This window comes from Acartia tonsa, chromosome 9, assembly GCF_053477335.1.
Source record: "Acartia tonsa isolate MP-2025a chromosome 9, ASM5347733v1, whole genome shotgun sequence".
Taxonomy (NCBI): Eukaryota; Metazoa; Arthropoda; class Copepoda; order Calanoida; family Acartiidae; genus Acartia; species Acartia tonsa.
Genome location: NC_137268.1, coordinates 47,237,231 through 47,251,273, shown reverse-complemented (window position 1 = coordinate 47,251,273; position 14,043 = coordinate 47,237,231). Strand labels below are relative to the sequence as shown.

At 30.4% G+C, this 14,043-nt stretch overlaps 1 protein-coding gene across 2 annotated transcripts in view; it reads left to right on the top strand.

Annotated features, from left to right (window-relative positions):
- Positions 1-14,043, top strand: part of LOC145329099 (uncharacterized) — a 264,242-nt gene that overhangs the window by 181,879 nt on the left and 68,320 nt on the right. The window lies entirely within an intron of this gene.

Here is a 14,043-nt window from a genome sequence, read left to right as displayed (position 1 = left end):
TAATTAGTACAAGGCCGTGTTGGCACCACAAGGCGTTCAATCAAAGCAGGCTCTTTGATCTTGCGCTGAAAGATCTAGAATAATTTATGAGGGATCTAGAGGGATAAGACAATAGCCGGTAGATTAATTTACATCCCCAATTATGATACACAAAATTACACTTTATGTAGTTTACAGTTATTGGTTGAAACGTTTGAACACTCAACTTTATCAACCAACCAATCAAAATTCAATAAAATTTCCCAAAGTTCTAAAGCCAATGAATAAGAAAACGTTATTATAAAACTTTGGGGAATAGGGCAATAAACAGCCCATTGTCCACTCTCTCTCTCTTAGGTTTAAATCACTAGATCGTAAATTATTCATTGAGTCTTCCTATATTAATCACCTTGGTCTGTAAAGTTGAAATCTTCTAAGCGGAAAGCTTCATTTCAAATTAAAGGGTGTGTTTAATTTTAATTTTAACCCAGAAACGCATAACAAACAGAAAATTAGGATTTTTCGAGTTGTATCGTCATAAATAATTTCACTATTGTAATAAATTATGGATTATTGCATTGAAAATATAATTTAACAATACTTTTTCAATTGGTATAATTGAGTAAGAGTTTTATGACTGCTATTGTTAAAATATGTGCATTAAGACCTTCTTTATAAGGAGCTGATCTACTAACTAACAGCTACACCCTTAGATGCCTCTAGAGACACTTAAGGTGGGGTTGGGGGCTATTTTTCTAGGAGTATTTCTCTTCAGAGGGTGGCGGTACCCTCCTCCAAAAAGTTTTAACCATCCCATAACCTATGAGAAGCTACAATTAGTATAGGAGAGCCATATCAGTTCATCAGTTAGCGAGATTCTTAAGTACACATAGACATTCTTTTACTTGTATTTACCTGAGCATAAATATTTATAAAACTGTTACACTTTTTATTAAAGAAGTTTGGTAAATATGTGTTTAAGACTTGAAGGCTAGCGGTGCAGCATATTTTGTATACAATAAATCATAAAGATCATCAAATGTATACACCTACTTATTACTAAATTAAACTATATAAAATCAGGGATCTAAAGACATGAGACAATGGCCGTTTAATTGATGTACATCCCACATGATGATACATAACTTTACCACTTCTGTAGATTACAATTAGTGTTTCAAACATTAGAACACTCAACTTAATGAACCAACCAATCAAAATTCAAGGTAAATCCCCAAACTTGTTAAGCCGACGTATAAGAAAACGTTATTATAAAACTTTAGGGATTAATATAATAAACAGCCGAATGTCCCCTCCCTCCGTGATATAAAATGTATGTAGTAGTACTATAAAATTATCTAAATTATCCTTTAATAACGGATAAAGCTGTTGTCATCCTAAGTTTTTTTTTACAGGGGTGGCTTTTTGTGATTGGTTCGGCGGTTGAAAAATACACCTTCTCTTTAAAAGTAATCTGAGATATAAACTATATTTAAAATCAATCCTTAGGAATGTCTTCTTATTTTTTAGCTCAAGGATCCTGCAAGACTATTCCAACCTTACCTAACCTAAAACAAGTTGGTGTTTTGTCCACTTTCATCGCATTTATTAGTAATTTAACTCAAAGAGACATGTTAACATCATTTTTAAAAGTTATGAGGAATATTATCAACCTTTCAACTATGTTAAATTATTATGTTTAGAGTAACATCTATTTACCTCTCTCATTTGTGTTCATCCCTTATATGTTTTTACACTTTTTTAACAGGGATCTAAAGGGATAGGACAATGGCCGATAAATTGATGTACATCCCCAATGTTAATACATAAAGAACCCCTTTGGAAAATTGCAATCAGTAGTTGAAACGTTTAGATACTATCAAAAATCTATTAAAAGTTCCAAAGTTTTTAAGACAACGAAGAAGAAGTTTTTATTTTGTATATTAAACAGCCCATTTCCCCTTCTCTGCTTTTTTCATAATTTTTAATAATAAAAATGGCAAATTTGTGTATCAAAAGGAATATTGAAACTTTTTAATTTCGATAAATAACATTAAACCTTCTTTTAATTCATAGTATGGCTTATTTTTACTTATCATAAAAACAAAACTTATATAAATGTATTTATTTTGTAAGGACTATACATCATTGCACCCCTACAGAGCAGTGGTATTATATGATTTGTTAAAAACAAACAAATAATGTTACGTAATTAAGGAGCATTTAAAAGATTTTTTTCATAATTGGCGGATTTTAAATTATTTCGTTGACTTAAAACAACTTTGGGGACTTTTGTGTGGTTGATTCATTAAGCTTAGTGTTCAAAATTTTCAACCACTATAATTAATCTACAGAAGGGGTAATATTGTTTTTCAGCATTGGGAATGTACATTAATTTATCGGTAATTGTTTTATCCCTTTAGATCCCTGGTATATATCAATATTTATTCTTTTAAGACCAAGAAATCGATCCTACACCCGAAGGCCTCTCGTATCACATGTTTCTAGAAGCTGGTGGGCTGGTATTGGCTGGTAGAAAAAATGTTTCTTCAAAATATTAATACTTTTTTCTCAAAACACATAAAAACTGGCTTTATTATTAATATGTTTTAAAAATAATCCATAAAAATTAATATTTCATTTTGAAACTAGCTGCTATGACCCCCTAGAAGTCTCTAGAGGCAATTATTGTGGAAGATACCCTCCCCTAAAATAGTTTAAAACATTCCCTGGACCATAAAGAAGCTTCATTGTAAAGGAGAACTATATCTGTTTAGCGGTTAGCGAGATCCTTCACTACTGACAAAAAAGCTTCCATCTTTATATAATAGAATTAGTTTAAACAAGATAACTTTTACTAAGTAGGCAAATTTTATGCACAAAAATGTATTATAATTTTGCTGTCATGCGGACTTTGTATTTGTGTATAGACACTAAGTGTATAGTGCTACTGGCATGCAGCATTTTCCATGCTTGGCCGGTCATGCGAGCAATTACACACCACCCTCATACCTACACAGATAGATAAATAGACAGACAGATAGGCAGATAGTTAGGGAGATATGGTTGATATCTACTCAGATAAATAGATAGATTGACAGATAAAGCATAAGATAAATAATACAATTATGTAGATAGATAGTAAGATCTTGCTTATTTAATTTTTTGAAAACTTAAGGTAAAAATCAAAAATGAAGGGAAAATTCAAAATTTTTGTTTCTAATTTTGTGAAGTATTTAAAACTCAGCTACCAAAGTCATAAGTACATAAGAATAAAAAATAAGCCTAACATAAATATTTACAGACAGAGAGAGGGCGGAATGCTTTGGTAATTAACCTACATATATAAACATATATTGATATATATTCAAAGATTTAAACCTAATCATAAAATTCATAATTTGGTTGGTTTTCAATAAGAATGGTAATAATAGAAATTACCATATTGTCTTTTATAGATTTATAGTATTCTTCCAAAACAGCTCATAAACTACGAGAAAAAATTCATTCATCTTAGTTGGCCTAATTCACAAAAGCCCAAGTTAAAACACAACTAGCATTTAAAATCCGCAATTTCTCACAATTTTAAATGTACATTTCATTAATTAGAATTTGAAAAATAACCCAAACATTTTTTGTGTTTTTGTTTCAAATACTCTTAGAAACAGAAATGCAAGGACATAAATATTGATTTCTCTCATTTTTTAAGCCACTACACACCCTGGCTTTATGCATATTTAAACCTGGCGATAACCAAGTTATTTTAATTTTTACAAGGAAAATGCATTCAATAATATTGTTTTAATGGCGCTAGATTATTTATGATTCTAAATTTTTTTCTTATGCCGCCAGAATTTTTTAAAATTCTTTATTTTAGCTTTGGTTTTTCCTTCATTATGGTCATTTGTACTTTTGATTTAGAGGCAGGTGGAGACTGGGGGTGTCTACAATTTTTGCATAAAACAAACCCAACTTCTACCTTGTCTCTTGGGACTAGTATTTTATAGAGAAGGGTTAAATAATTGCTTAAAGACATTCAGATGGGCCCAAGACCTAAATCTGAAATTATGTAAAAGTAAAACCATCACAGTATCTAACTGAACCTTACCAAAAAGCGAATTTAGTAGGTATTGTGATCTGGTAATCTAAAGCTTCAGACAAAAAAAACTAATAATTATTCAAAGACTATTTTTTCGATTTACATGATCCTCTCTATATGGCCCTACTAATATCTTCTATTTTTTTTTAAATTCATGGGAGTGTCTAAAATCCATGAACAGTGGATGAGGCGTTAGTAAAAATATTCTTGGCGCTTCGCGCATTTTTTGGCATAGAACCTAACAACTGAAATCTAGGACTGTAATATAATCCTAAATTTAGTAAAATGTTGCTTAAAGTGATTATTACTACAAACATTGTCATTAAATGTAATTGATTTCAAGAAAACTTTAATTAGTTTCATAATAATAATTTAGTAAATTTTCAATTGATCGGTTGTAAGTAGGTGTGTAATTATCTCCGCTCATTATCACATACAATAAATGTATAAGTATTGATATATAAACCATACTACTACCTGGCCCAAGTGGTAAAGACATATTTTGTATGTAAGCAAATTGCTTTGTGCAATTTTGTAGCTCGACTTGGATGCGTTTATTTTTCCGACGTTATTGGCTAATTCAAAGACTCGATTGAAAGTCGGCTCAGGGTTCATACCCCGTGGGTAGAGTTACATATAGCTCGTGCCCCTCTATTATTTTACTTTAAATTACATACGCATAATGATTCATATTCTTAAAGTAACTCAATAGCAGACAAAAAATATTTTTAAAATGGATATAGAATATATGTGGATATTATGACAGGGGAGAAATTGTGGTCAATTTAAGTTGTTAACATGGAAATCACTTATTGATCAGGGGAGGGGATTGGGTAAATGGGTCGGAAGGGGGGGGGGGGTAAACGTTATTTTAGTCAGCTACACGTTTTTCTTTTATTAGAGAACATGATTATCTGGTATAGATCCAAGTTTTAATAAATCCTTTATGTTCAATGATGATAGAAAAGTAAAAGGGTAGGCATAACAGTTTGTGTTGTAATAAAAATGCGCAGTTTTGAATTTTGATGATTTTTTTAAAGATATATTTGCGCAAGTGGTTGCATATCATAGCTATAAAGTCCTTTAATGACATTAATATAACATATGTCCCTTGGATATTATATGTGCGTTCATTACAGTAAATTTTGGCAATTCTCATTCTTGTATAAAAAATCGTCAAATCAGTACTTTTAACACTACTACCAGCGGCTGCACTTCTTGCATCTAGGGGCTCTGTACTCGAATGGGGCAGAATAATAGGATAAAACCTTACCAAGACTTAATTTTAAAACTAAAATAGCCTAAAACTGTCCTGAATCTACCTAAAATTGAGAACTAAATTGGATTGGCATTTTTTAAAAACCTAGATAAAAAAATTCTTACTACTTCGTATAATAGGTTGTTAAAGTCCATAAAGTCGACCAATAACAATACTTACAAGTTTCGCTATTTTTAGATTTTAAAATATTGAAGAAACACTTAAATTTAAGTGATTAAAATGAAAAAAATTTCTGGAAACGCGTTTAAAATATTTCTTATTTGTCAAATTAGTTTAAAATTAGATTAAATTACATTTCTCGTATTTATTCGAATCCGGTGGATAGGAACCGGTTCTCATTAATACGAAAAAACTATGTCTAGCATCGTATTATATCCAGTTTTCTACGAATATAAAAATGTACAATCATAAGATTAAAACCATTTTTTTTAACCCAAGCACCTCGTGGCACCTCGTGGCTAAAAAACTGGTTTTAATTTTATAATTGTACATTCTATATCCGCGGAAAGCCGTTTATAATACGATGCGAGAAATAACTATTACAAGATTTTTTCTCTCTGAAAATTAGGAAATTACATTCACTTAGTTTAATTTTTAAGTTTAGACAGTAGGGTCTTATTCATCAGGAAGGGAGTGGTCATTGAGCTGTTTATTTATACACTAGTCCTCAAAGTTTTATAATAACGTTTTCTTATTTCTTGTTTTTTTTTAAATGGGTATTTTTGTGTATCATCATGTGGGATGTACATCAACTTATCGGCTATTGTCTTATTTTTGGATACCTGGAATGCTAAACTTTAAAATCAAATCAAGCAGTCAAATAGGACAGATAGCGATTTAAAAACGTTGATTAAATGTTAATGAAAATATAATCTTTAAAAATTTGTATTTTTCTGTTGATAACAATAATAACAAGTTTTCTAAAAAAATGCATTATGTCTTATATTAAATCTTTTTTGACTGACGGAAAATTAGGAGACAAAACATTTTCTGCGTTTTTTCTTCCTTCATGAATTTAACGCATTTTTTCAACCTTGATTCAAATCAAATTATGAAGAATGCTCAGCTAAAAGCAAAGCCCTGTTGATTTTTAAAAAAATCTAGATTGACTTGACTGCTTTTTAAAAGCGAAGCTTTTCTATAATTAGGGTCCGTCCGTACGTCTGTCACAGAGAGTTAGCTCTTTTTATTAATATAGGCATGCTAGAATTGTCCTATCGATTTCAAACTTTGCATGGTGATTCCTGTAGTAGTTAGGTACGATTTAGAAAGCGTAGCAACTCTATAATCATTACCAGAATGTCTGTACGTCCATTTTAAGCATGTAGTTTTTTTTTTACTTTTTTAACAAAAATTTTTATGTGATCTAATTATCCAATTGATCTGATTTTTCGTTTACTGATTCCTGGGACAACAAAGTACAATATTATACGCGAAGCAACTCTATAATCAAGTCCTAAAAATGTAAGTATGTCCATAAACATTAACCCGTATCAAGCAGTTTTTCAACAAATTTACTTATAATTTTGCTTCGACTCTTATACATTTATATTCTGCTTATTCAGTTATGACAAAATAAAAGTGATAATGTCCGTTTGTCTTACCGTTTCAGTGCTTCGCTTTTATGGATGTTGTCATTCTTGTTTTATGTAAACTAGTTGCTTTGCCCCTGTCCACTAGGGAGGCGAGAAAGGTCAAGAAAATAACCTAAAACCTCCCCAAGAGATTTTCATAGCTTCCCCAACCCATTTTGAGAAGCAATTTTTGAGATCTTTAGCTTTAGACAAAATCCCCTACTTCTTTATATTATAGGCTATCTTTCTCTGGTAGTTTGAAATTAAAAGAGAAAAGAAGTTATTGTAGATTTTTCCAACAGCTATTTTTCTCTTCTTTACTAGCAAACTATAACAAAAACCTCTATCTACCATTATAAGTTGACAGAGGGGTATCGTACACTATCTAACACAATTATACCGTTCTATGTGAGACATTTAAATATCAAATATAGGTGGGTAATCACTTCTGCTTGATATATACACAAAGCAGATTTAATCGCGTGAAAGGTGAGGTGTCCGGAGGCTGTTTATAACTCTAGTCCCCAAAGTATTATAATTTTATTATTTGTTGGCTACTTTGGATACTTTTATTGAATTTTGATTGGTTTATTTATTGAGATGAGCGTCCAATCGTTTTAACCACTTATTGTAATCTTCAGAAGATATTATTTTGTGTATCATCATTGGGGAATGGGATTTACTTTAATTAATTGGCTATTGTTTTATCTCTTTAGACCCTTTTGTCTGCTAGCAAATTCCTTTCTATAATTTTGTAGGGAATCGACTGTGTTAATATTTCTGATGCTGTTAGCTGATTTCAAAGACTCAATACAAAATCAGAAGAGGATCACCGCCCTGTGTACAGATTTAAATAAAGCGCATGCCCCCTCTATTCTTTTATTGTAATGTGTGATGCATTAATCGTCATTGATAGCCCACTCAAATATTTCTTCAACATCGCATGGTCCACTAGAGACTAGGAATGCGGTGTTAGTACAGGCTCATGAAACTTGTTGTCATAGCAAATATAAAACAATGAGCTTTCTTGTTTGATTAGAAGGTTATTGGTTCGAATCTTAATGTTGATATATTATAAAACTACATGTTGGTGTTCGTTAATATCTCGTTAACTACTAGACTTTCTATTTAGGAGAAACTACATTTATGTCTCGGATTGGTAAAGGCCTTTTATTAATTTTCAAATTCAAGTGTTTCAATGGTTTATGCTACTTTTATGCCCGCCTTCCCTAAATTCTAAAGCTTAGGTCTATCAATTCTGATAAAAAGTTCTTTAAAAATTGTCTTTTGCTAAAAAATGAAAGCATTTGATTATGCGTAAGAACGTAAAAGAATGTAATTTTTGAAAATTAAAAAACTGATCATTTAGGTCAGTTTAAAGGCAAAGTTGAATTTAAAAAAATAACATTTTTAAAATTAATAAACTTTAATCCTATTTTATAACATTTTTATTTACAAAATTAATTTGTTGTTGAAAAGTCCTAATTTACCCCAACACTGTGTAGTAATATTTGCAAACAACTTATACTGTGCGAACTTTTGCAATAATTTTTGGTTAATTTTTCATAATTATTATTCAAAGATTTATTTTTTCAAAATATAATAGCCATTATTTTTATATGGTTTTAGCTTTTATTATTTTTTTCTTACTAATTATGAGTCATTTTGGAAATCCCAAAATTAAAGAATATAATTTTTTCCAGTATGGCTTCGAAATCGAAGTATTAGATCCGGCTTAGCTTTTGGCCCCTCGGGGCTAGTAAAACTGCTTTAAATCTTTTAACTTTGCATTGTAATATCCGTTTTCAGTTAGGGTCATCGCGTTTATTTTCTTAGTTGATAACAACTACAGTATTTAATTATGCAAAAAAAACATCAAGAATATCCTTTCTCGTATTCATTCGAATCCGGTGGACAGGAACCGGTTCTCATCAATACGAAAAAACTATGTCTAGCATCGTATTATAAACCGATTTTTATATCCGCGGAAAGCGGTTTATAATACGATGAAAGAAAAAATTGTTAAAAAAAGACATTCATTAATAATTAAAAATTTATGGTAATACTTTTAAATCTTTTAAATCACAAAATTGTAAACAAACATACAAAAAAAAATGCAATTTATGGACATAAAAAGGTTAAAGCTAATTTGTTTGTGGTGTTTAACCAATTCCAGCAATTTAAATTTTTACATAATAAGCGCTAATTATTAAACCAGCACAAATTGTCCATTTCCCTAGGAAGGGAGGGAACATTGGGCTGTTTAATACACTACTCCCCAAAGTTTTATAACAACTTTGGGGAATATTATTGAATTTTAATTGGTTGGTTCATTAAGTTGAGTCACGTGTCAAAACTAATTGTAAACTACAGAATGGATAATTCGAGCATTATCATTTTATCGGCCATTGTCTTATCCTTTTAGAAACCTGCCATTTCTCTCTGTCTATTTCACATCATTAAACACCTCCTCAAATTTATTTGATATTGCGTCTTTTTACGAATATGAAAGACTTTTGCAAGTCTAAGGGTGGTGCTTGCATAGTATTTATATAGGGATAGTATAATGGAAGAATAGTTGAAACGCTCAGTATTATTATAATCTATAATGTTCTGTAATTTTTTTCTATGCTATTTTTGAAAGTAGGAAGCTCCTCATTGTTTCCAAGAAAGTTTTTAGCTATTTCATTTGAAAATTGATTGTCTTGGGATGGTTTTAGGCTATTTTATGCACTCTCTCGTTAAATTTTGAATACAATATAGAGACATGAAACATTTGCCATAAAGCAGTATAGATTTGATTTTCAACGTCTATAAAAAAGGGACATTTTATTTTTTTTTATGAAAACTCATCTTGGCTATTTAACATTTAAACTACAATCACTGTGCTTTTTTTATTTCTTTAGGTATAAATTAAAATTTTGTATGGATTCATAAGTTTTTACAGATTTTAATGTGTTGTTAAACATTCTATTTATGGTTTTAAATATAGATTTTTTGCACAATTTACCTCATAAACTCTAAGTATAAATTTAAGACTATTATAATTGAATTACAATATCTTTAGGTTTGAAAACTAAACTTAAATGTTTGGCATGTTTACTTTATTTTTTAGCATTGATTTATTGTTTTTTTTAAGCCTTATCGGTTGAGGGGGAGGGGGGGGGGTCAACTAATAAAGTTAAAGATCTGAACCTTCCCTCCCCATAAAGTATTTTATGTAAAAGCATATGTGTATCTTATAATACTAGCAAGAAAGTATTTAGAAATGTTTTCGTTTTACATTTTTTTTGTATTTGTTGATCTTAATAAACATTCCGATTGCCTTTTAAACCTTTTAGCTAAATTATTAAATGTTATTATTTTTCTACAGTAATAATCAAACCAAAATAATTAGATAACACTTATATGATGAAATATATTCAATAGGAAAACTTAATTTTTACAAAGTGTCTTAAAACGTCTTTTTCTGTTATTGGTAATAAGTCTTTATTTAGCTTTATGACATAAACACCAAATATTAGTTTATAGCGTGCAAAGTAAATTAAGAGTTCTACATTTAGATAGAAATGTATTTAATATTGATTATTTTTGTGGCAGAAACTAGGATATGGCCGTCCGTCCTTCTGTCTTTATGTTTGTCCGTCCCATAAGTAACTTTTAGAAAATAAGCAAAATAGATAACATGTATGTATAATTCCCCTTCTTTAATTTATTTTGATCATTTCTAAAGCCCTTGCGCAGAGCTGTAACTATACGAGGCTTTAACCTTTAATTAGCCTTACCTAACCTAATTTTACAACAATACCTGCTAAAAGTGTAAAATAGAATCTACTAATGACATGCTTGTTCTAAAATCAATATGTCTGATATTAAAGCAATTATAAGTTGACCATACCTATTAGTTTTTCCGGTTACGGCAGATATATGGTCGAGTTCTACAGACATTATATTTCAAAAGTAACAAATAACAGCAGTTCAATATAGAGTAAAACTTTACTGTGACACTAGATTAAAATATTTCTAGAAAATGAGGAAAATATTGATTGGTAATGCAAATTTAAAACCATACATATATTACAGTTTATCAATAGATTGAAAAAAAACTAGGACAATTTTGTTAGTTACTTTTTAGAATCAGGGAGGGAAGGAACATCGGGCTGTTTATTACACTAGTCCCCAATGGTTTAACAGCCTTGGGGACTTTTCTTAAATTTTGATTAGTCCAAACGCTTTAACCACTAATTGTAATTTAAAGATGGGGTAATTTTGTGTATCTTATGGGGCTGTACATCAATTTATCGGGCATTGTCTTACCCCTTAGATCCCTGTAATAGCGTTGATGATTTGATTCTTTAAATAATTGTAGAAACTTTATAATAATAATACAAAATTTAAAAACATAATTGAAGTTTTGAAATTAAGGCTTTGATAGATAGATACATAGATAGATACAGATAATTAGGCCTAGATAGAATTTTGATTATGAAATGCATTATTGTTGAAGAATAGCACAAGCTGATAAATAAAAGGCTTTTATAAGATACAATCTGCTAAATCAAGACAGAACAAGAACAAATGCATGCAAAGTTAGGCCATTAAGTATCAGTAAATAACATTTATAAACGAAATATAAGCTGAACATAGGTTTACAAAATTTGTTTAAAAATAAAAGATATTTTTGTGGATTAACTTATTCTATTTATTTTTGGAGGAGGAGGGGTCCTTACTTTAACATCCTGAAACCTCTCCACAACTTTAACAAAGCTTAAATAAAAATTGAGGATCACTCGGTCGTGCTGTTTCTAAGAGTACATCAATTTCTTTATATGAAACTAGCCTCTAGGAGAATTCGGAGATGTCCGAAAATTATTTAAGCTTCCTTGAAAAATAAAACTTATTTTGGCTAGCAGCGAGGTCTTTAGCTTCGGACTAAAAACACTTACCACTTATATTATAAATGATTTATTACCATTATATTTCAAACAAAAAATTATAAATATCTTCATAATTAAACCTAACTCAAAGAGCATCTTGGCTCATAAAAAAAGTGCAAAATCACAAAGAGAGACAACATAACATACTCATATGCTCTTACAATCTTACCAAAACCTTTGTAGAAAACAAATGTTGTAACATTTGTTTTACATCTTAAAGTTTTTCAACAAGATGTATTTTTATGATGGGTAGAAAATTTGTGGCTAAAATAGGTTAGGGGGCAGAAATTGTCTCTTCGGGGGTGGGGGGGGAGGTGATTCTCCGAAAAAATCATGTACTTGTACAAAAAAAAATGACGCCAGCAGTATAGATTTTAACAACTACAGTGAATACTGGCCTCTCATTGGTCAACTTTATTGTATGAGGTCATTTTTTTGCGCCACTTTACGCTCTCTCCAGTTTTCAAGATATTAATGCACAAACATACACTTAAATCTACCAGTAACTTAGGTAGTCGAGTTTAAGATTGGCTAAAAATCCACGAAATATTTTTGGTAGTATTGTATGAAAATTGTGCTAAATAGAGGGTAGGAACGGGACTCTTTTGATTCATTAAAGCCGCACAATAAACTGTTTTTGCTCACGCCAACAATGTCGGGGATTTAAAGGGATAAGACAATGGCCAATAAATTGATGTTCGTCTCTATTGATTATACACAAAATTACCCTTTATGTAGATTAACTTTAGTTGTTAAAATATTTGGACACTCAACTTAATAAACCAACCAATCAAATTCAATTTAAGAAACCAAAGTTGTGAAACCAACGAATAAGAATTATTTTAAGACTTTGGAGACTAGTGTAATAAACAGCCCATCCTTCCTGCAACAATTTACATTAGTTTGCCATTATCAAAATTTGAATTTAACAAAATCTGCTTATTATTCGCGTTTATTTTTTATATTATGACTATTGCCTTTACCCTAGCCTCTAGGGGCTTTAATATAAGAAGGGAGAAGAATATATGAAGAGCCACATAAAACTTTTGTAAAAGTTGTTTTAAAAACTTATGCTTTTGACAAAAATAAATTGCTTACTACTTTCTATCTTTTACAAGCTAACAGACTAATTAGCTTTCTTTTATTTGGTCTAGAGATTTTAAATTTACATCGGTATTTAAGATAAACGTTTTATAGTTCTGTCTATAAAACTATCTTTATCATAATGGATATAGAAAACATGGATATTGTAATGGATTCTCTCATAGCCTGATAAATTCTTCCTTCACCTGGCTACAATACCCTACTTATGACTTTTCCCCATCCCCTCCCCTGATTATGGAGAAACATATTGACCAATATCTGAGGACTGTATAAGCAACCAAAATTGATGACAAAAATTTCCCTGATACAATATTCATCCACTTATTCTATACATTCCTAGCTTTCCTGTCAAATTTAAATTCATTGTGTTACAATTACATTAGTTTTTGTCGACTATTTGATGTATGTCATTAAATAAAAGTGGTCATGGTTGACATATTATTAACATAACGTTAATCTTATGACATTATGACTAGTTACACAACCTATTTTCACAGTTTTTCACAGTACTTTCTTTTTTTGACCAAATTTTTTTCTCCTTTCTCTTTTTAATTACCCATGCAATGAAGATATGTATAGATATATTAGAAGAAATAATTACACTGGCCAAATAAAACAAGGAAAAAATCAACCAATGGTTTTCACAAATAACAATTAGTTAAGATTGTTTATTAAATAGATTAATATTAAGCTCTTTCCAGTATAGCTTCATAACCGATTAATAAGCGCTGGATTTAAATAATAAAAATGATAAAATCATTGCTGTCTTTTGTTGGCTTCTCCTCGGGGCCAACTAAAGTGGAATTTTAAATTGTATTATTTTATAATAACTGGAAAGCTGTCTAAAATACGACGCTATAAATAATATCAATATAATAGACACACTTCAAACATAGATCATTAGAATTAGATATTTGAGGAGGGGGGGGGAGGGGGGGGGGTGGAGTAAATTGTTTTCGAATGAATTTAAAATTAAGACACAAAATACCGTGAAAGACATACAGAAAGACTTTACAAGTAGCTTCGCAACCAACCAAAATCTTCTTTCTTCCACTTTCCCAGTCTGCCATG